This window comes from Bubalus bubalis, chromosome 2 (genome assembly GCF_019923935.1).
Source record: "Bubalus bubalis isolate 160015118507 breed Murrah chromosome 2, NDDB_SH_1, whole genome shotgun sequence".
NCBI lineage: Eukaryota > Metazoa > Chordata > Mammalia > Artiodactyla > Bovidae > Bubalus > Bubalus bubalis.
The window spans coordinates 8,593,722-8,618,146 of record NC_059158.1 but is presented as its reverse complement, the minus strand read 5'-3'; the positions used below and the strand labels follow the sequence as shown (position 1 = coordinate 8,618,146).

The 24,425-nt window shown below is 42.5% G+C and overlaps 1 long non-coding RNA gene across 1 annotated transcript in view; it reads right to left on the bottom strand.

Moving 5' to 3' along the window:
- The window catches only part of LOC123328956, a 28,968-nt gene extending 6,375 nt beyond the window's left edge, over positions 1-22,593 (bottom strand). The window contains exon 1 of the long non-coding RNA XR_006543991.2: positions 21,340-22,593. This is a non-coding gene — a long non-coding RNA (uncharacterized LOC123328956). The remainder of the gene's footprint in view (positions 1-21,339) is intronic.
- Between the last annotated feature and the right edge of the window lie 1,832 nt (positions 22,594-24,425).

Sequence of the window (24,425 nt, the reverse complement as noted above, 5' to 3'; positions counted from 1 at the left end):
CTTCTCCTGCCTTCAATCTTTCCTACCATCAGAGTCTTTTCCAACTTGCCTACAGTCACACAATAAATAAGCTATTAAGTGATGAAACCAAGACAAATTTAAGGTACACTTGCCTGTATAGCCAGTCAGCTAAGAGGGGGATGGAGTGTCCACTAGACCTTCTTCAATGGTCTACCTTAAATATCCCTTGTTTATTAACAGACTCTCCTGGTATAGAAACCCTTTGTCAGATCTTACTCATCTTCCAACTTGACAATAGCATTTTTCAGTTTAAAAATCATCACAAATGATTTTTATGACAGCAACACCCAGAAATCAGAGGTGAGATTATTACTTAATTTTACAGAAGGGATCAGACTCAAAGCCTAGAGAACTAAACTGACTTGTTTGAGCTAATAAGTCACAGAGCCCATGGACATTTGGGTGCCGTGCCCAGTGTTACAGTATTGCCTTCAGATTGTGCTTGATTTAGAATATTTACTGTCTTGCTTACTTGCTTATCTGTGTTTGTGCTAACTTCAAAGATGAGAACAATAGATAGTGCCTTCTTGGTGATGTTCTTTTAAAATTAAATATCAATTGTGATATACATAAAATAGGGCTTCCCTGGTTGGCCCAGACCAGGTTAAGAATCTGACTGCAATGTAGGAGACCTGGGTTTGATCCCTGGGTCAGGAAGATCCCCTGGAAAGGGGAATGGATACTTACTCCAGTATTTCTGCCTGGAGAATCCCAGGGACAGAGGAGCCTGGCGGGCTACAGCCCATGTGTCACAAAGAGACGGACATGACTGAGCAACTAACACACACACACATTGTAAAACATGAAATTCATGGAATAAGTGCTGGCTTTCCTTTCAAAAATTCCAGCACTCTTAAATGGGATGTTAATGTGAATTAATCTATTGAGTATTCACTCATTAAATATTGAACTATCATTAGGTTAAACAATATGAAATTGATGATATTGAACCTCTTTAGATCTGTGAAAGCATCAGGCATTGGTGAGTTACCTTGAGAAATGATTAAAAGATCATTGCATTCAAAGAATTCATAGCCTATTGAAGTGAACTGACTCAAAAATGTGATTAATATGATTGTTCCATGGTACAGACAGGTACATGGTACTTTGGGGGCAAACAGAATGGAGGGATTAACTTTGCTTCAGGAGGAATTTTACTGACTGCTACTCATCAGTAGGGGTACATGTTTTGACAGAATAATCTACATATTCTTTTCTGGGCTCTCAAATTCATTTTGAAGGTGACACCTGATGCAAAGAGAGCTGACTCATTGGAAAAGACCCTGATGCTGGGAAACATTGAGGGCAAGAGAAGGGGGCAACATGGGATGAGATGGTTGGATGGTTATCACCGACTCAGTGAACATGAGTTTGAGTAAACTCGGAGATAGTGAAGGACAGGGAAGCCCGGCGTGCTGCTGTCCATAGGTCACAAAAAGTCAGACACAACTTAACGACTGAACAATAACAGAATTCATTTTGAAGATGGTATCATCAACAACCTTATGCAGAATGATAGAGGAGAATTACCTAGGAATGTTTTCATCATTTTCTCATCAAAAACTTTATTCTTCTGTCCTTTTAAAAAAAATTCATTTGGAAGTCCTTCAGTTTTCAGCAAGGAGACTGTCATCTAATGGTTCATGAAGAACCAAACAATGATGTGCTGTGGCGATCAGCTCTGTAGAGGCACACCCAGATCCAAGGTGCAGAGGCCTCTTCTAATTACCTGGGATTATTATAATAACTCCCAGATTATATTTCTTGGGAGATAACTATAGCCTTTCTTTATGCCCCTATTTTAGCCATGCACAGGGTTTTACCTTTGTTGGTGCCAACAGGTCTTTTAATTCTTGCAAAGAACTTCCCTCTTGTAAAATTACATGAAGAAAAATAAGCTGCAGAGAATATATCCTAAACATTGAAAAGTTTTAAACACCTACTCACCTTTTAAAAAAAAGAAGGCAATTACACAGCAAACCTGCTGATGTCACTTTTCATGAATGTTGACGCATTTAGGTTGTCAATTCTATTTCTGTTCACTTAACCATAGCCTCCAATTTCCACTTATAGAATTTAGCTTGGAAATTGGGCTTTGTTCAAACTGTGATGGCTGAAAAGCCATGGAAAGCATGATACACTAAAAATACTCTTGAAACCACCTCACCTTTTTTGGACAGATCTTGAGCTGCTTTTATGATGATAAGCATGGCACTTTTATCTGTGGCTAATTGTGGAATGAAGGCTACAGAGACAAGCAACTATATTACTTAAAAAAAAAAACACCCCACCATTTGTGCATTAGAATTCATCCTAATGTACAAGTATTTATTTTTTTCTATTTGCCAAATTGACATCTCTTAACTCTTTTGCTCTCTAGGGCAGCTAAGCAATCAGTTCAAGTTTAAACAAATGTTTATTGAATGAAGCAAATAAAAACTGAATTCTTTGAGTCAAAGAAGGCAACATTAATGACCATTTAATGTTACCCTTTCATTTTACAATTTCTGTAGTTGATTCAAGGATTTGTGTTTAACTAACAAACTAGAGAGTTCTTAGTGCAGAGGTAGGTAGGGGACTCTAGGTCCATTAAAAAAAAAAAAAGCTTCCTAAAACAATAATGGCAATTCAAAATTTAAAGGGATTTAGCAGAGACATGGAAGAGGAAATTTGACCAACTAACCTTGGCCTTTCTCTCTGAGTCACTCAGCTATGTCCGACTCTTTACAACCAGAGGGATTGTAGCCCAGCCAGGCTCCTCTGTTTATAGAGTTCTCCTGACATGAATACTTTTGTGACCCCATGAATTATTGCCCACCAGGCTCCTCTGTTCATGGAGTTCTCCAGTGAGAATACTGGACTGGGTTGCCACTCTCTTCCCCAGGTTATCTTCCTGACACAGGAATCGAATCCAGGTATCCTACAATGCAGGCAGATTCATTACCATTCTGAGCCACAAGGGAAGCTCATCTTGGGCTTTAGAGAGTGTTTAAGAGCAGGTGATGTTTGACCTAAGTTAACAACTGAGCAGGAATTAAGTGGGGAGATAAAGAGAAAAGGGTTGTAAGGCAGAGGGGGAAGCCTGAGAAGGGCCTGGGAACAAGGACGAGCCTAGCGAATTTCAGGAAGAATAAGAGGGAGTGAGACTCCACCAGAGGACAGGTTCAGGTCTCAGTAGAGAAGGACGAAGAGAGGCAAGCAGAAGCTGCACCCTGAAGGATGGTCTTCATTCTCCAGCCCAGAGGCAGGGAATCCTGCTAAGAGGCAGTTGACAAAGTCCAGGCAAACCCTGATGAGGACTTGACTTAGAGAATTCAGTTGGAATCACTTTGAAATTCAAGTCTGAAATTCAAGAGTAGGCATTTAAAACGGAAAGAAGAAATCTGGTTCTAAAGGGAGAGGTCACAGCTATAGATATGGATTCTCACTCAGCATCTTTGGAAGATGAAGCAGTGAGAATGAGGGGTTCACTTAGGAGATGAAGTGTTGCACAGCCCAGGCCTTGAATCCCCCAACACTGGTTGGAAATGTAGAATCAGGCCCCACCCCAGACCGACTGCATTAGAACCTGCATTTCACTTTGATTCACATATGAGATCCACGCATGTAAAGTTTAAGATTCTGTTTCGTAAGTTAGTTGACCAAGATCCTGCCATTGCACAGATCATGGATCATTTTTAGAAGATAATTGGGCAGATCTGGACAAACCTAACCCCAGTATTCCCTAAATTGCACAAACAGTAGTTTAAACCCTGGCTGCACATTAAAGGAAACCTCATGACTTAGAAATATACTGAAGCTCAGACTTCTCCCCTAGAGATTCTGATTTGTTCTGGGGTGAGGCCCAGGTATTAGTAGTTTAAAACTCCCCAGGTGGTTCTAACGTATAACTAGGGAAAAGCATACTCATGCTAAGAAGTCTTAAAGGGAAGCAAAAATCTAAATTCAATCAATAGGATTTTTTAAAATAATGAGATATAATGCTAGGAATGTATTATTAATAGAAGCCTTAGTTGCTCTGCAGTGGGTGGTATGAAGGTAATTTCTGGAAGGTATGACTGATGACATAAAAGATAGCATATTCTTTAAGAAATCTTTTCAGTTCTTATCAAGCTCTTGCAAGAGTTGACTTAGAAAACTTACACACTTTTTTAAAGTTACTAGAGACAGAATAAAAACTTGTTAAAGTAGTTTGGGAGACAGGGAAGGAGTAAGAAATCATGAGGAGGGGTATTTTTCTCTTACTGGTAAAGAGCTGTATGCCTCAATTTGCTAAACCTTGAAATGATGGCATTTTGTAAGACTGAAAGACTTCATGTAGGTGTAAGTAGAATGTCAAGGATGAGTCAAAGATTAATACCTAAATTATAGAGTATGATGCGAATTTTATGCCTCTGCCTTGGAAATCAAGTTGGGGGAGAAGGAAGTATTGACTGATTTTGAAAGTACTACTTCTCTTGGGTTATAATTTAATCAGATGGATCATACTCAATTCTGAGAATGGAGAAAGACTTAAGCATGTATTTTTAAATAGTTCTGCAAGTTCTGTCAAGCATATAGCTTATCCACTGGCAGGATAGCTCCAACTGTGCAAAAAGATTTCAAAAGTTTGGAAGTTCCTTATCTCAGAATGCATTGCTCACTAATCAGGATAAGATTTTTCCAAATGCCCAAATCATGCTTTGATTATAGTGGTAATCTCAAAAGTGACCTACTAGTATGATGATTCCTTATGAAATGCTTTATAGAATATCTGCAATTTTTTGTTAAGAACTGCTTGTTAAATCCTTCAAATTACCCTGGGTACCTTTGGATGGTATGAAAGAATTTCAAGAACACTCTCTCTGTCCTTAAGGAGCTTAAACATTCAATAAAAACTATCAAGAGTTGTGCATCTAGGGAAAATAGTTTATTTTCAAGGTACAATAAAATTGCACTTAAAAGCTGAGAATCTGTAAAGTCATAAAGTACAAGGTTCTGAAAACTGAGTGGCAGCAATAATACTGGGAATGCAAAATAGCTCCAGATGGTGCAATATTTTAAAGAAATCATTATATCAGCTTAAGGACACAGAATACTGGCTTGAGAAGTTATATTATCCTATAATTCTCTTTAACTTAGAACATAGGCATAATTACCTGCTCACTCCAATTCTTGTAATAGGGTAGATACAATCATTGTTGTTTTTCTCACCTGAATCATTTAATTTTGCAAAGATCTAAAGGGAGCCAATTCTGTAATATCAACCCTGCACCCTCTCTGTTCCCTGGTATTTTGTGAGGGTGAATGCTGCTGCTAAGTCGCCTCAGTCGTGTCCGACTCTGTGTGACCCCATAGACGGCAGCCCACCAGGCTCCCCTGTCCCTGGGATTCTCCAGGCAAGAACACTGGAGTGGGTTGCCATTTCCTTCTCCAATGCATGAAAGTGAAAAGTGAAAGTGAACTTGCTCAGTCATGTCCGATTCTTAGTGATCCCATGGACTGCAGCCCACCAGGCTCCTACTTCCATGTGATTTTCCAGGAAAGAGTACTGGAGTGGGGTGCCATTGCCTTCTCCATTGTGAGGGTGAGTAGGAGTGAATTTATTTACTTTAGAAGTGAATAGGCTATTGCAAACGGAAGAGAGTTAAATGTATAATAGACATATATTCTATCATATGATATGTATGATAGACTAAAATTGCATAATCACTCTGTGCTCCACTTTCAAATAAATCCATTTCATTTCATTCTCAGAAAAATCCTTTTGGGTGATTTACAGGTCAGACTTGACAGGTTAAAAAAAAAATGAAGCTCAGAGAGATAAAATTACTTGCCTAAAACCACTCAGGGGAGACTTTTAAAACCTGAATTCCATAAAGGAGATAACATTTGCTCCCTGGGTTGTAGAACATTGCTACATGATTGAAATGCAAAAAAGTGAATCAGCTTTCAAAGGAACCCAAGTGTGGTTCAGGGTTCTCATCTTAGCAACTCTCCTTGGGTCTTCCATCTCAAGTTTTAAGAGTCATGATGGTGGTCCCTGATTCAGATTTTGGCTTGGCCATTTATTGGTTCTGTGACTTTGGGCGAGTCAAATAATATTTCTTATTTAACCTCTTTTTACTTCCTTATGAAAAGAATTAATGATATTAATAGCGTCAACCTCAAATGTATGTTGTAAGAATTAAGTGAGCAATATACAGGAAGTGCTTAGAACAGTACCAGGCATGCGGCAAATGATAAATATTAGTTGTTTTTATCTTCATGATTCTCAAATTTTGATCTCCAAACCAACTAGCTCTCCTAAGCTGTACACTCATATATCTTCCTGGTGCTGCTAGGGAGGGCGTTTTCCTGGATAGTCACAGACCTCTCAAACTCATCATGTCCAAAATAGAACTCACCTTTGACTTAATACAAAGAGGTTGTCACAATGAGTGGTGAATAAGCACTGAATAAATTTTAGTGGTTATCATTATGTATTCCCAAGCTATTCTCTCCCCTGTATTCTTTTTGTAAAGGGCACATCATCATCCAGGGAATCTCATCCAGAAAGTTGAGAGGAATCCTAAATTCCTGAATTATCTCTTTTATACTTTCTGTTCCCAATGCCACATCTTTTTTGCTTATTTGAACAGATTTCTAATGATCTCTGGGAATTAAAGCATCTCTCCCTCAACATAAATTCTTAAAATTCAAACAGCAGGCCATTCACTTGCTTGAAATCCATCACTAATATGTATCCAATCTGCAGGGTGTGTCTGTCACTCCTTTCTCACCATGGTTAACAAAGCCACCTGCTGCTCCAGCCTCACTTCTCAAATGTACCAGATGTTGTAGCCACATGGTCTTCTTCTGAAATTTTCTGTAGATTCTCTTTCCTGAGGGCCATTGCAAATGTTTTTCAACTCAGAATAGGCTTTCCTCCTCATCATGGTGAAGAAAGATTTTCATCCAAAAGGTTGAGAAACAATGATTATTTGAATACATTTTTTAAAATTCAAGAATATGAAATCAAATTCAATATAATGACTTTTGGAGGAGCTAAAGATTTGCCAATAGTGGGTGTACATAATTCACATAGGAGACGCTTTGCAAATAGAGTAGAAATTGTTATTACTAACAGCTTTCTAAGTAGAAACTAGTATAATCCTTTGGATGATAAGAAAACAATAATCAGACAAAGTCTCTTTGTCAAAGAATTATGAACCCTGAAACAAACCCAAACCTTAAGCATTAAACTGATGTCACTACCATGGAAAGGACAAAACATTCATGCATAACTGAAATGTCAGTCTCTCCTTTTCACCTAGGTGTCTTGCAAAACCTGATATTAGTTTTTACACTGGTTTCACTGGCATTGATTCAAACTACATGAATGTCTATGAGCACCCTCCTAGAAAATTACCCCTAGTCTCTAGAGAGGGACCACTTGGATTTGATCTGAAAGAGACTATTAGGGAAAATGACAATTGACACATCAACAGGAGAAAAAGAAAAATTGTTTTTAAAAAAATCCAGAAAAGAGTGATTATACCAAAAATTTTGAGGAAGAGAAGAAGCAAAGTTCTAAGCATTCCAGTAAGTGGTTGAGTAAAATATTTTGCATGCACAAATTCAGTAACAGGTCATCTGTGCTGGGTCAGTCTGTCTTTTCATACACAGCTTCTGAGTGTAAACCTAAGCCATTCAAAATGTGCTTCCTTTCAGAGTCTTCTGTCTTAAACAACCCCCAATTAAGAAGTCATCTGAAACCTTCAAAACAAAGATTTGGGCCTTGCTTAGGACAGTGATCTTTGGCGAGTCCTTTCTTCAGGATGCAGTTCACACTTGCTAGTATGGCATGCAGGACCTCTAGATTATTTCCTTTTAGAGTTTTCCTATGTCATTGCATCTCCACAAACATCACCCTTGTACTCAGAGCAATATCTCTGGTTTCTAGAGCCATATTGTTCTTCCTGCCTGCCTGCCTTTGTATGTGCTTTTCTTCTGCCCAGAGTACTCTTCTCTCCTCAAATCTTTTTCATCCTTACACACTCTTACGATTCTTAAAGACTGAGTTAACCTCCTGCTGTGTTTCCATCTCTGATCCCCCACATAGTAATAGTCCATGTTTCCATCGTGCATAGACTCTACTGTAATGATGAAGATGATGATGGTGATGTTAGCAAGTATTTCGTCCTAAACTGTGGGCTTTTTGCGATGAGGACTTTCCATTCTTTTCTTTATTCTCAATTTCTAATTCAAGATCTCAGCCATAAAACTGTCTATAGAATGAATGAATAAAGAAAGCATCATGGTATTTGCTGCATATTTGCCTTTTAGATGGCCTATATTAAGAATGGCCTTTAAGATATATGGTAGGCTTTCAAGTGTTATTCACTTACGATGGTCATCAATCCAAATACATGTCTGATAGCATGGTTATAGCACGTCTGATGCATTATCTTGTCTGTCGTGTGCAATTTATGCTGGGTCCCAATGTTTGGCTAAAGCTCCTGTCATCATGGTGCAAGCTTTCCTGTGGTTTGCACCTTTCTTTTCCATCTCTCCATCAGCACTGAACACAATGGTATAAAGATGCCTTCTCCTCCACAGCCAGGCTCTGCACAACCTCTGGGGAGCCAAGGTTCAGCTGTGTGGGGTCACTTGTCAAACTTTTAGGGTAATTTCCACAGAGGATTGGAAATAAAAGGGACTCATGGACTGCCACCCAAGACAGGATCCCCAGATTCCGCTGACCTAATATAACTTATATAATCAGATGAGCTAGAAAAATATTGATAAGTTTGTTATTAGAACTATATGGAAACAAAATCTTATAGCAAGAAGAATACATACAAAAAGGAAAATAGCTTTGCTGCAGTGATGCAGTAGTTATTTACAGATGACTGTGAAACAGCATATTTGTTTTTTAAGCTGGTTAACCTTTAACAGAAAGTAAGAAAGATGTTCACAGTTGTAGCATCACACAATACACTAGAGCTTCCAAGAGGGGAGATGCAGCCTTCTTCCCTCCGGGCCTTACGAAGCACTCTCCCCTCTTACCTCCCCATCTGAAGCCTAAGCAATCTTTGTAGCCATTTAAGCAAGCAAGCAAACAAAAAAAGGAGTGAAAAGTTTCCCTGAGGGCAAGGTAACGAGAGATGCAATCATTCTGATCTAATTTTTCAGACATTTTAAGTCTTCCCTGGTGGGTCAGATGGTAAAGAATTTGCCTGCAATGTGGGAGATCTGGGTTCAATCCTTGGGTTGGGAAGATCCCCTAGAGAAGGAAATGACAACCCACTGCAGTATTCTTCCCATGGACAGAGGAGTCCGGCAGGCTACAGTCCACGGGACCGCAAGAGTCGGACGTGACTTAGCAACTAACCACTGCTGCTGCTGCTAAGTCGCTTCAGTCGTGTCCCACTCTGTGTGACCCCACAGCCCACCAGGCTCCCCCGTCCCTGGGATTCGCCAGGCAAGAACACTGGAGTGGGTTGCCATTTCCTTCTCCAATGCATGAAAGTGAAAAGGGAAAATGAAGTTGCTCAGTTGTGTCTGACTCTTCGCGACCCCATGCACTGCAGCTTACCAGGCTCCTCTGCCCATGGGATTTTCCAGGCAAGACCATTATAAAGATGAAAGACCATTATAAAGATAAAAGATCTGGAGGCCAAATTTATGTTTATTTTTAAGTCTTTATAGTGCATCTTGCTATTGATCAAATCTTTGCTCTAACAAGCTGAAGAGAAATAATGGTGAAAATTTTGAGCCATAAGAAGGAAGAAAAACACACTTTTCAGTGAAAGTATATCACATCTGTCCTGGCTACTGGTCTCTTTGGGGCATTTTAGTAGAATATCACATAAGTAATGCTGTTCTGTACTTACAGTGATGGGTTTATAACTTGAACGTTTCACTATTTGTTGTAAAATTTCATCTTTCTGCAAATAGGTTTTAGATTTGAGCAATGACTAAGGCAAATGGATACATGAACAATTTGCAGGTAGATCACATTTTATGTCTTAGTTTAAAAATCACCAAAAGGCTCTTTCTATGAAAAGTGTCTTTAGTGGCAATCAGAAGCACAAACTGGACTGGCATCCTAGCTTAGGTGCTGATTGACGGTAAGTTACTGTCTTACTACCTTCTGAACCACTTTCTCTTCAGTTACAGGGAGAATGAGGTTCTCCAGCATTATTTGTTCTCTCCTCTCACCCCACCCCAACCTCTGTCCCGTGTACTCAAGAGTGGGCTTGTGCCATGGGCTTACTTAGACTCAAATCATCCTTTGTACACCCAAAGATTCATTAAAACCTTCTGCTAAGTAGTGGTCCCTCTGCTCCAGGCTCATCATGCTTGCTCCTTCCTTCAATTTTTAAAAGTGGAAGAGAGTAATATAAACATTTATTTCCTAGCTAATAAGATTATTAAAAACCAATCCTTTCCTTCTTCCACTCAACCAACACAGGAAAATGGATGTCAGAACCCTCTTTTCCCCATTCCCTTCTCTTACAGTGGATGAAGTGCCCCTCCTCTAATCTAGGCTTTTCTCTCTCAATCCTGTCCCCTTTCATCTCCCCAGTGACTTCAATCTGTCAGTCATCCCTCTTCTCTGCTCTAGCTTCTCTTCTGATATACTTTCAAATTTATAGAAATGTGGTAGGAACAGTATGCAATTGTTTACATTTTGCCCCATCTGCTCCTCTCTCTCTTTTCATAAGGAGTCTCAATTCATCAGGAATCATTTCAGTTACACTGGAGCAATACCATACTTCTTTTCTCCTAAATACTGCAGGGTATATTTCCTCAGACATTCTCTGACTTAACCACAGCTTGATGATCAAAATCATGAAGTCTAACACTGAGAACACCACCATTACTTAATCCATGACCCATATTCACATTCCATCAGTTTTCCTAATAAAATTCTTTATCAGTTCAGTCCAATTCAGTTGCTCAGTCATGTCTGACTCTTTGCAACCCCATGAATCGCAGCACGCCAGGCCTCCCTGTCCATCACCAACTCCCGGAGTTCACTCAGACTCACGTCCATCGAGTCAGTGATGCCATCCAGCCATCTCATCCTCTGTCATCCCCTTCTCCTCTTGCCCCCAATCCCTCCCAGCATCAGTCTTTTCCAATGAGTCAACTCTTCGCATGAGGTGGCCAAGGTACTGGAGTTTCAGCTTTAGCATCATTCCTTCCAAAGAAATCCCAGGGCTGATCTCCTTCAGAATGGACTGGTTGGATGTCCTTGCAGTCCAAGGGACTCTCAAGAGTCTTCTCCAACACCACAGTTCAAAGGCATCAATTCTTCGGCGCTCAGCCTTCTTCACAGTCCAACTCTCACATCCATACATGACCACAGGAAAAACCATAGCCTTGACTAGACGAACCTTTGTTGGCAAAGTCATATCTCTGCTTTTGAATACACTATCTAGGTTGGTCATAACTTTCCTTCCAAGGAATAAGTGTCTTTTAATTTCATGGCTGCAGTCACCATCTGCAGTGATTTTGGAGCCCAGAAAAATCAAGTCTGACACTGTTTCCACTGTTTCCCCATCTATTTCCCAAATCCTTTATAGCTATATTCTTTTCCTGGTCTAGGATCCAATCTCAGATGACTTTCACATTTAGTTGTCATACCTCTTTAGTCTCCTTAACCTGGAACAGTTCCTCACCCATTTTTATTTTTCTTGAGCTTGACAGTTTCATAAAATAAGCATCAGTTTTTAGAATGTCCTTTAATTTGAATTTGTCAGTTATTTCCATATTATTTGAAATCAGTTTATCAGGAGGTCCATGATATTGGTTGGTCCCAATATTGGTAGTATTAACTTGGCTAAAGTGGTATTTGCCATATTTCTCCACTGTAAAGGTATTACTTGTTCCTTTGTAATTTATAAGTTATCTGTGGGGAGACAGTTTGAGAGCACGCTATATTTGACTCATGAATTTTAGCATCCTGTTATTTCCATTCCATAGAAAATTGCCTATTTTCTCACTCTTATTTTCTATCCATGTGGACTTATGGATTTTACTTTTAAAAATGGTTTACTATTTCTATCATGATTTATTTTAATGCTCAAATTTTCAAGACTTGGTCACTGGCAGTCTCTTCCTTATATCTTTAACCCTTTCTGCTTACCGTTTTCCACCAGCATTTAAACCTACTTAACTCTTTCTAGACATACTTCTCTCTCTTTTACCATGTCTGTGTTTGCTTTCCCCATTTCTTTCTTTCTCATTCACTCTTCACCCTACTACAGTCTATCATTCCACTGAAACTTAAGGAAAAAATGACTAAGTTGAGAAAATTTAGAAATACTCATTTTCAATAACACCTCTTCTCCTCTCTCTCTCTCTCCACCACTTTCCGCTTTTTTGGCCATGCCATGCAGCATGTGGGATCTTAGTTCATTCCCCAGGGATCAAATCTGTACCCCTTGCAGCAGAAGCTCTGAGTCTTAACCACTGGACTTGGCGACTAAGCAACAGTAACAAATATAAACAGTAATTTAGACAGTGTTATGGATCTTTGTGGACTGCCTGGTGGTTCAGATGGTAAAGAATCTGTCTGCAATGCAGGAGACCCACCAGGTTCAATCCCTGGGTCGGTAAGATCCCTGGGGAATGAAATGGCAACCCATTCCAGTATTCTTGCCTGGAAAAATCCATGGACAAAGGAGCCTGGTGGGCTACAGTCCATGGGGTTGCAAACAGTTGGACACTACTGAGCAAATAACATTCTTACTCACCTTTTTAGTGTTATGAGCTCCTTTTTCTACCAGTCCCTTAAGTGTTGGAGTTTCTCATAGCCCTTTGCTCTCCTAACTTTATGGATTCTCTAGGTCCCTGTAGAAGTTTGTATACAATTTTAGTATATGTGCTGCTAAAGCAAGCACAGGAGCTTGTATACAGTCTCACATCTTTCATTACCACCTGCTGCTGCTGCTAAGTCACTTCAGTCGTGTCTGACTCTGTGCAATCCCGTAGACGGCAGCCCACTAGGCTCCCCCTGTCCCTGGGATTCTCCAGGCAAGAACACTGGAGTGGGTTGCCATTTCCTTCTCCAACGCATGAAACTGAAAAGTGAAAGTGAAGCCGCTCAGTCATGTCTGACTCCTATCGACCCTATGGACTGCAGCCTACCAGGCTCCTCCATCCATGGGATTTTCCAGGCAAGAGTACTGGAGTGGGGTGCCATTGCCTTCTCCTCATTACCACCTAGATTCTGCTTACTCCAAATTTTGTATTTCCAATAATGACCTGCTTCTTGAGCCTCAGATGTATGTATATCCACTTTCCAGGTGGATAGACCCTTGGGGCATCTTCCAGGCCCTTCACATTCAAAATATTCAGAATGAAGCTGAATCTTGCTTCTGTACATTGACACCAAATTAAATCTCAGAGACAGAATTTTGTGTAAAGTAGAAAAGAACAGCTTTATTGCTTTGTCAGGCAAAGGGGCCACAGCTGGCTGGTGGCGGTTTGGTTGTTAAGTTGTATCTGACTCTTGTTACTCCATGGACTGTAGCCTGCCAGGCTTCTCTGTCCATGGAATTCTCCAGGCAAGAATACTGGAGTAGGTTGCCATTTCCTTCTCCAGAGGATCTTCCTGACCCAGGAATCGAACCCAGATCTCCTGCATTGCAGGCAGATTCTTTACCCACTGAGCTACGAGGGAAGCTATGCCCTCAAAACTGTGTCCCAACCTGGAGGGAGTTGTGAGGAGCTCTATAGTAATGTTTCAAAGAGGACATGATCAGCTAGTGGACATTATTCTGACTGGCTGGTGGTGAGGTAAGTGGAAGTCAGGATCACCAACCATCCTACTGTTAACTTCTCCCACCTGGAGGGGGCTTCAGTAGCTACAAAACAACTCAAAGAGATTGTTATTGTATTCCTTGAGGAGGAACCAGGGCACTGCCCCAAGGCTGCTCTATTGTTTCTTTTGACTGCTCCTATCTATTCTCCACATTCCTTCCCTTCCCTAGTTAGCAGCTGTTTGAACCTCTGGTTGGAACTCAGGAAAGACCCTGGAAGCTGAATGAAGCCTATTTCCCGTAATCAAGAAATGGGGGACACAAAGGTTTTTGTGTCCAGGAGCCCCACAGGGTCCTGCTTGTTATCAAGAATAAAATTAATCATCCCACTGCATAAACAACTTCCTTCCCCTTGTACCCTGGTCAATAACAAGTACCATACTTATCGGTTTGCTCAAGCCATAAGTCTCTTGTTTCTTCTTTCTTATCTAAAGCAAACTAGTCCTTATCCCCTAAGTATTTATCAAGTTTTCAATTTCTCTCTGCTCCATTTTCTATCCTAAAACAGACCGTCATCATCTATTTCCTTTTTTGGTCGCTTCAGTCGTGTATGACTTTTTGCGACCCTATGGACTGTAGCCTGCCAGGATCCACTGCCTGGGAATTTCCTGGGAAGAATACAGGAGTGGGTTGCCATGATCTTCCTGACCCAGGAATTGAACCTATATCTCCTGTGTCTCCTGCATTGCAGGCAGATTCTTTACACAGATGGCCTTCCCAGAAAGCCATCTGTTTCCTAGAATACTGCACTATCTTCCCCAAGCCATTCCCCTCATCTCTGGAATTGCTCTCTACACACATGTATTGGAATTGTGATAGGTAAGATAGAAGCATTTGTTCCTGTTTCTCCCTTTCCTTCCTTTTATTCTCTGAGACTGAGGACTAGATCCGGGTTGGAAGGAAGTTTGAAACACAGGTGGAGCTGCAGTTTTATGAAATTATGTCACCAGAGGAGCATATCTTTAAGTTAAAGTAAGTCAGCTTAACTTAAAAAAAAAATGTTTTCAGAAGCTGTGGAGAAAAAAATTTACAAATGGGCTATATTATATATTGGCCTCATTTGCTTTTAGGACAATAATTAAATCTGTTTTAAGTACATTAATTGTTGACTAATAGATCAACAGTGGTAGACTTGAACAGCTGGGTGACATTCAGGTCACTGTTACCAAGCCCAAGCTTGTTCTGCTCGCCACACCACACACCAATAAACCTTAAGTTGTTGGAAGAAGGAATAACGACTTTATAATCAGAAAGCTAGCAGGTCGAAAAGATGACAAACTAGCTTCTCAAAAAACCTTCTCTCCTTCAGAATTTGGGCTTTTATATACAAGGAGGGGGAGGGGTCCACTGTGGCACCAACCAAAGGCTGAGCAGGACGGTTAACGGTCGCTGGTGGACCGTTGCTCACTAACGGTTGCTTGCTTGGGGGAGGGTCCCCGGGAGTGGCCCCCTGTGGTACCAATCGATGGCGGAGCGGCAGCTCCTGCCTGCATCGCCCCTATTACACCCTGAGTAGAAAGGTGCGACAAGGCTTCCCAGGTGGCGCAGTGGTAAAGGGTCTGCCGGCCAATGCGAGAGGCAGACAAGACTTGGGTTTGATCCCTGGGTTGGGAAGATCCCCTGGAGGAGGAAATGGCAACCCACCCCAGTATTCTTGTCTGGAGAAGCCCATGGACAGAGGAGCCTGGTGGGCTACAGTCCATGGGGTAGAGAAGAGTAGGTCAAGAAGACTTCAGGTCAGAAGTGACTGAACGCAGACACACACGCACACGCACACACACGCTGAAAGGTAACACCAGAGAGCTGTGGAATCTGAAGAGGTACTGGGTGCTCTAGCAACTTCATCCTCTAGCTCTTCTTTTCTTCCAGTTTACTGCCGTATTTTAAGTTTTTTTTTTTTAAGGCAAAGTTACAATTAGCTAACTATTCTCCATCATTAATTCATTAACCATGTTCATGAGATTTGACTATCATAAATCAGGGACTTTCTTCTCAAAGTTGTCCTCTGTATTTCTTTTGTCAACTTAAAAAAAAAAAAAGTGCACAGCATGAGATTTAGGTTTTATTTGGGGCAAAACTGAAGACCATATCCTGGGAGACAGCATTTCAGAATAGCTCTGAGAACATGCTCCAAGGAGGTAGTGGGGGGGAGGTTAATAATATCTGGTTTTGGTGAAGGGGGAATACATGCAATCAAGCACATATTTTTGCAGGATTCTGCTAGTCATGAGGAGCAGACGTCACCATGAAGGAATTTAGTGCTTTTCTAGAGGTAAGGAGATGTAAGAATTGGACTCATAGAATCAGCTCCTGATAATGTCTAACTATATGAAGACCTATCCTTCAAGTTTTTCCAAAGCCCGGAGTGCCTCATTTCTGCTCTCCACCCACCCTGAACTCTCTTCAGGGGATGTTGAAGGTCAGCAATTGCAGAAGCTCATGAGTTAATCCTTGTAGAGGGAGATGGCAGGTGCCCTTGTGAAAGTGAAAGTCGCTCAGTCATGTCCGACTCTTTGTGACCCCATGGTCTGTCCATGGAATTCTCCAGCCCAGAATACTGCAGCTGGTTGCCATTCCCTTCTCCAGGGGATTTTCCTGACTCGGGAATCAAACTGGGGTCTCCTTCATTGCAGGCAGATTCTTTACCATCTGAGCTACCAGGGAAACCTGGCAAATACCCTTGGTAAGTACCAAGTTGAAGTTGACACGTTCCCACTCTTTGCCCTTCTTCCATGAATACCACCTTCCTTCCATTTCTGCCTCTTCTTTCCCTTGGTTTCAATTTCTCCTCTTCTTTCCCTTGGTTTCAATTTCTCCTCTTCTTTCCTCTTACCTCAGCTCTCTTTCACCTCACATTCTTCACTATGCATTGGATTGGCCACAAAATTCATTTGGGTTTTTCTGTCAGCTCTTAAGGAAAAACTTGAATGAACTTTATAGGCAACCCAATATTTCTTGATTTTTTTTCAATTTATCTCCAGAGTACTAGATTTTCTCATATTTAAAAAATGTTCAGGGCTTCCCTGGTGGCTCAGTGCTGAAGAGTCTGCCTGCCAGTGCAGAAGACACAGGTTCAACCCCTCATCTGGAAAGATCCCACATCGAGCCTGTGCTCTAGAGCCTGGAAGCCACAACCACTGAAGTCTGGAAGCCTGGACCCTGTGCTCCACAACAAGAGAAACCACCATGAGAAGCCTGCACATCACCACTAGAGAGTGGCCCCTGCTCGCTGCAACTAGAGAAAGAAGTCCACGCACCAAGACCCCACACAGCCAAAAAATAAACTTTTAGAAATTATAAAAAACTTTCACCATTCACAGCCCTTTTGTTCTTATTGCCTATCATATCTTTCCTAATCCCCACTCCTATTCCTTCCCCTGCCTCATATTCCACTCAAGTTGTTCTCACTAAAATCCCCATAGAAGCGGAATTCATGGCTTAACTGCTTTATGGTCCACTTTAACTCTTCCGCACTTCCACTCCATTTGGGGGTGTTTTCCTAGGGTTGCTGCTATGACTATTGCTGCTTCCTCTGACGGGACACTCAACAGACGGGCCCATCACCTTCCAACACTCTGGCCGCCCTCTTACGTTTGTGTGCCAGGAAGGGAAGAAGGCCTTCAAGACAGGGCTACGCTTCCACGTTTTACAGTTGAAGGGGAAATCACAGTCCTCTTAAACCTCGGTGGAGGACGATACTCTACTCTATTTGCCTTGTTCATCCTTCCTCTGCACAGTGTTTCCAGCCTCTTTTAAACCACCCTGTGGACGCAGTGCCTGAATTCACCATTGAGCAGAGACCTCCCCCTCTTTCCTAGACTGGACACTGGGGGACCAAAGTCCTGTCACTTCTGGAACTGTGGGTTGGCATGGCCTCCTGGCACTTAGTCATCCGATCTGGGCTTCCCACAGTTGGAAGACAGCAGGGATTAGGGTGGAAGTTGGGGAGGTGTGTGTGTGTGAGGGAATGATCATGATTTAATTGCTGCCTGGAACACCCGCACTGGTGGTGGGATTGCTCTGAGTCTCTACACAGCTTGATCTTGTGCCAGGAGATCCCACTGGGCACCATGCTGCTCTTTGCTGTACCAGCAAAGAATACCAGAGGGGTTGATATTTCTTCTCCTTCTTAACCCACTAGGACCTGAGCCAAGAAAGTGGGGGGCAAAAAAAACAAATTTAGAAACATTTTTTTTTTCTCCCTGGGGACATTCATTTCACGTATAAATTTTTCTGCATTTCTTAATCAAGTGGCATATGATGTCCATTTAGAGTTGCCCCTTGCTCAGTTTGCAATCTCATGCAATTCCTGACAGAGGAGAACAAGTCTACAAACCAGATGGAGAAATAGAAGAATGCTGTCCTGAAGCCAGGGGGTGTGCTGAGCATCAGGAGAATAAAGTTTGGGACTTCCCTGGTGGTGCAGGGGTTAAGCTTCCATGCTTCCAATACAGGGGGCATGAGCTTGATCTCTGATCAGGGAACTAAGATTCCTACATGCTATACGTGGCCAGGAAAAACAAATAAACACAAATAAAAGAAAATAAATTTCAACATAGGAGCAAAACACTGAGAAGCTGCCTGTGCTATGTAATTTTGTCAGGACTCCCAGAAAGACAGCAAGAGGGGTCCCGGCTGGACTGTCCCACACAGTCCTTAAGAGTTCACCCTACACTGTCCTGGCATCCAAGAAGGGAAAACAATTTTTTTAATCACCAAATTCCTCAAATAGCATCTTCGCCTTTGTTTCAGGATTTTAAAATCCTGGGTTTCAAGGTCAATAGATTAATAGTCCCAACTAATGTGCTGCAAATCTGCAATTAAAAAAAAAAATTATCCGTCTCCTGTGACTGGTGTCTACTAGCCTATCACTTAGTATCCTTCCCTGGCTTTTTCACTGGAGATCCAAATGTTTATTTTGAATGCTGCTCAGAAAGAGAGGGCAGAAGTGAAGATGACTCTTACTGTCAAACATCAGTTGGTGTGAGAGCATCTGTAAATCTCGCTCAAAACATAAAGTGAAGAAAAAGTACAGGAGTGTGAGGCATCCGAATGTATCTTATGTGTAATATTGATAGAAAAAGGGATGTTTGCTTCTGTTAATTTCTTGTCAAACACACTTCTCTCTCCTCCCTTTTACTCTAGCTTCTTAATTCATGTTTATACGGTGTATCTGGGACCATAATCTGAGTTCTTTGCAAGTTCCAAAATATTTGTTGTCCTTATACAGGAAAGACAGCTTAGGTGGGTCTGTAATTCTTGGGTCATGCTCTTAGGTAGGCGGAGAGTATGCAAAGCAATTAAACATAGCAGGATATGCTATGTTTATATGAGACTTTTTATATGGCCTGGGTTTTCTGTAACTGCCTCTTTGCCTGGGTTTCATGGAAAACTCTCTACGGGAGATGTCTTAGTAGAGAACCAAAGGCCACTGGCCCAGTGATCTGCTTCATAGCAATGCTGACTGCAGAAATCAGAGTGGACACATGGCTGGCCGCTGTATTTTAATCAACCTTGTGAGGCACTTGCTTAACCATCCACATCGGTCGGCCAGCTTGATCTATCTTAAGAACACCTGCTACTGGCCGGGTCTCATTATCTGAGGGAAGGTGAAGGTCAGGGATCACGGGATGGCTCTGATGGGGCTGCAGACAGCTGGCAGACAGGACATTGCCAACTCTGTGAAGGTGGTTTTACATCAGCTCCCAAGACTGGTCCTGCTCAATCATCCACGTGCTCTCCACCCCCACCAGCCCAGCTCCTTGGAAGAACTGACTTTACCCTTGCAGGCAGTGCTCAGTTTTCTGAAGGTTTGCTTCTAGCCTTCTTCCCCACACACTGACGCACTGTCATATTCAGTGACTGTTTTCCATTTTTCTGATCGGCTATATCATATATACCCTCATTTTAAACCTCATACATTCCTGAATGTTTTACCTGGGGGTCCTGTATGGTTTTGTTGTTCAGTCTCTAAGTCGTGTCTGACTCATTCTTTCGTGACCCCATGGACTGTAGCCCGCCAGATTCCTCTGTCTGTGGAATTTTCCAGGCAAGAACACTGGAGTGGATTGCCATTTCCTTCTCCAGGGCATCTTCCTGACTCAGGGATCGAATCCACATGCCCTGCATTATAGGTGGACCCAGACCTGCCCAGCACAGAATGTTCAGGCACTTAACTCTTGATGCACCTGAGCTCCACCCAGGTATTGGCTCCATTACAGTTCAACTCCGCAGGTCCCACACTGACATCATCTTCTTTGGCACCCTGTATTTTCCCTAGGTTGACAGTATCTCCTAGGCAACAAAACGTGGGAGCTTCCTTAACTGCTCCATCCTCTAAGTCTCCCACAGAAAATAAATCTCTAAACCCCATCAGTTTTTCACTTTATAACTGTTTCTCATGCCATCACATTTTGTCACCTGACCAGCCCTATCCTAGGACAGATACACTCTGGCAGGGAATATCGTACCAGCCCCACAATCACTTTGCAAGTCTTGGGCATTCTTCCCTCGCAAATTCATCTTTTGCAAAGCCAGTGGGGTGATCTATCCAAAATATTAAGCTGACCGTGTCATTCCACACCTTGGAGTCTTTTGCTGGGTTCCCAGGACCTGCAGGTGAATCCAGAGCTCCTTAAGGTAAAACAGGTGCCCCACTGCATCCGGCCCCATGCTCCCTCCAGCATCTGCTTCTGTATCTCATACTGAAATGACACTGGTGTTTCTGAACTCACAGACCACGCCTCGCTTTCCCGGGTTTGCTCACGCTATTCATCTGCCTGCACGGTTTTCTTCCTTATTCTCCTCATCCTTTAAGAGAGGCTTCAAGTCCTACCTCCTTGGGAAGTCTACACAAATTCACCCTCGCTGCTGCTCATATCCACTCTGGTAGGTGATGGGATCTCTTGCATGCGTGCCTGCTAAGTCGCTTCAGTCGTGTCTGATTCTGTGCAACCCTGTGGACTGTGGCCCGCCAGGCTCCTCTATCCATGGGATTCTCCAGGCAAGAATGCTGCAGTGGGTCGCTCTGCCCTCCTCCAGAGGATCTTCCCAACCCAGAATCAGAGCCTCTTATGTGTCCTGCATTGGGAGGCAAGTTCTTTACCACTAGCGCCACCTGGGAAGCCCCATGAGATTTCTGGGGTTCCCATAACTTGTTTTCTCCCCTCTACTTAAACTGACAATAAGGCTTTGGGCCATTTACGTCTCTCCTCCACTAGGCTTTGCGTTCCCTGAGGTCAGATTCTGTTACTTTCATCTTTGCACAACCAAGCACAGTGCCTAAGGGAGCACGCTCTCTGCTGATGGTTGAAAGACCAGCTTACTCAGTATCTCTAGCTTTTAGTTTTCTTGGGTAAATCAAGATGTAGGAAAGAATAGGAAAGACAGAAAAGAAGAATTTCACTGGAACTGTCTCGTCCTGCCTGACCCACAGCAAGCCAAAATGCTGAGACCCCGAGGCTTACAACAAAGAGCTCGATTCCTAAGGCAGCTAAACTAGAAGACTTAGATTATTACTTACCTCATTCTCATTACTTAGGAGACCATTCCTCCAATCCACTTCATGGAAGGTAAGGGGCTGGGGGTATTTACAGATGAATAATAAAGGAGCTGGGCAGTCTCAGACGTGGACAGCTTGGGGAATGTGGGGACTGTGGGGAAGTGTGATGGCAAAAAGGTATGGTCATCCTAGTTCTATGCAGGCATAATTGGGCCACGGGCCTCTCCACGTTCTTAGGGTGGAGTTTTTGGCCCTCTGATGGAGAAAATCTGACCTTCATGCGTGCCCGGTTGGAGAGTCTGTGATCCTATCCAGTCTGAACTGGCTCAGCCTGAACTAGATGCAGCTGACTCCAAGTTCTTAGAAAACACTTGGGGAAAACATGCCATTTGAAGGGCATGCGAGTCTTAAAAAAAAACAAAAAAACGACCTTGATTACTCAGGTGAAATGCGTTTGACTAATTATTACCCACGGTTTCAAGAACGCATCATTTATATTTGCTACACCTGACTATAAGTGTAATTGCTTAAGAGAAACACAAGTGAGGGGGTAACACAAGATTGAAAGCAGGAGGAAAGGGGACGACAGAGGATGAGCTGGTTGGATGGCATCACCGACTGGATGGACATGAGCTTGAGGAAGCTCTGGGAGTAGGTGATGGACAGGGAAGCCTGGCATGTTGCAGTCCATGGGGTCGCAACGAGTCAGACACGACTGAGTGGCTGAACTGAACACAAGGCGGGTATTGAAGGTAGCAGGGATGGGAGATGGGCAGGGGAGAGGTCAGGATAAAGCTCTAGGAGGACCTAACATTTAAGCGGGGGCTTGAGGAAAGGGAGCAAGAGGTCTGGCTAGTAAAAATGGGCTCTGGAGCACCATCTAATGGTGCTCTTTTGTTTATAATAAAACAAGCAGCGTTACAGACATAGTTAAAACAACAACAAAACCCACTGAGTCCTTGCTTATTCCAGCAGTGGTCATGTATCAGCCAGTGAAGTACTGGGTTCTTATCTAGGGCAGGCAATTTAGAGAGGGAATTACCATGAAAGGAGAGCGAAAAATGGTAGCAAAGTGCCCTAGGAAGAGAGTCACACTCTTAGATGGAAGGCTGTCCCTACCAGTCATTACTCGGTAGGGAACAAGCTCGCTCACTTCAGGCCATAAGCCAGTCCTGCTTGCTCTCTGGATGGTGTCAGTGACTCAGCACCTTGCAATAAGCAAGGAGCCACACACCCATCAGAAGTACAAAATGAGATTCTCTCCAGGGAACCTATGCAGTCCTCTCACAGCCCATGGACCCCGAGGCCATCAGCTCCCCTGGCTTAGTTCTGTTAAGAAGTTTTCCAAAAGCAGAAGTCATTGGAAAAGAAGGGAAATCTTATTCCAAGCAAGGAATATCAGGGGGCTTGAAACTGAAAGAAGGTAGGTAACAAGCCAATAGTGGAGTGTAAGAATAATGGGAGATGCAACTGAAACCTTATGTTAAGTGAACTGGTATGATATTTGAACTCTGGGTTTTTCCTCCCATGCTATGTGTGGGTAAAAGCTGTCTGGGTAAAAGGCCAGAACTGGGTGCTGAAGTCTCACTGCAGTTGAGTCAGATAAGGACATGGCTATCACCACCAATAAAGCAATCTATGCCACAGGTTGGGTACCTGCTGGCCCAGCGCTGTGACCAGTGCCCCTCTGCGCGTTAGCGGTGGTCCCTGCAAATGCAAAGCAACTGCTGCCACCGCCAGAGGCGCCCTGTGTGGACATCTTTTCATCTTTAGCGCCTCATTCCTGCTTGAGTGGGTGCCTTTGATGGTTCAAGCTTTGGGTGTGTGACAGGCTTTCTGCCAAGGGAGCCTGGCAAAACAAACATTGCCCATTTTCAGCTTTTACTTTGCCTCTCAGAGAGCTTATCTGGTGGGGGTTTCCCCAAACACAGACGGAACTAGGCAGCTTAAATTTTTTTTTTAAAGACAAATTCCAACATACTATTATTTGAATCAAACTTTTCAGTTGTAATTTTTCATTTCCTTACTAAAGTAAGATTAGAATTGAAAGTAATACATATCAATTACACACTAACTCAATAATATTACAAGCTAATTTTAGTTTTACAGTCAAGGCAATTGCTAACCTCAGAATAGATTTTTTTTTCCTACAAATTTTCACTTAAAAATCAGTTTGGAGCTCTTATGTTCCCCAAAGAAATATTTTTTTTCACATATAGTTTTCTGGGCCAGGAAACAGACTTCAGTTTAACTCCACATGTATCAAGGGTAACAGAATGAGGGAGGGATGTAACAATGAACTTACATGTCCATTGTTTTTTCAAATGCACATTTCCTTCTCTTTTTTGCAGTAGCTTCTGAATGCATTTTATGCAATATGATTGGGGCTGCTGCTGCTGCTAAGTCGCTTCAGTCATGTCCGACTCTGTGCGACCCCAGGCAAGAACACTGGAGTGGGTTGCCATTTCCTTCTCCAATGCATGAAAGTAAAAAGTGAAAGGGAAGTCACTCAGTTGTGTCCGACTCCTAGCAACCCTACCAGGCTCCTCCATCCATGGGATTTTCCAGGCAAGAGTACTGGAGTGGGGTGCCATTGCCTTCTCCGTGATTGGGGCTAGAATCCTCAAATTCATTGCATGTTACAAGATACTTGTCTTTATACAGAAAGACAGCTTAGCAGGGTCTACAATTCTTAAGTCATACTTTTTTCCTTTGAGGACTTTAGCGCAGAACTCCGTGTTCTAACTCTGTAGCAAAGTTTGAGACCAGTCTAATTCTTTTTCTCTTAACATTTTTACTTGCATGTTAAAAGATTCTTTATCTTTGAGGTCCAGTAATATTACCAATTGTTTATCCAGTGTTGGCTACATCAACTTTCTTCCTTCACCCTCAAATTACCTTCCACATTTTCCTCCTCTTCTTCAGAAGGAAAAGTGAAGCTAAGTTGTGGGTATCCAGCCCTGTCCCCTTCACCTACTCTTGGACCTTGTCCGTTTAGTTACGCTCACCTGACTTGTCCATATCCTCTTCTCTGTGGGGGCCCCTTTCTCCTGAGTCATCAGGCTGTCTTCTCCACATCATTAAAAATGACATTTTCTCTGACCCGA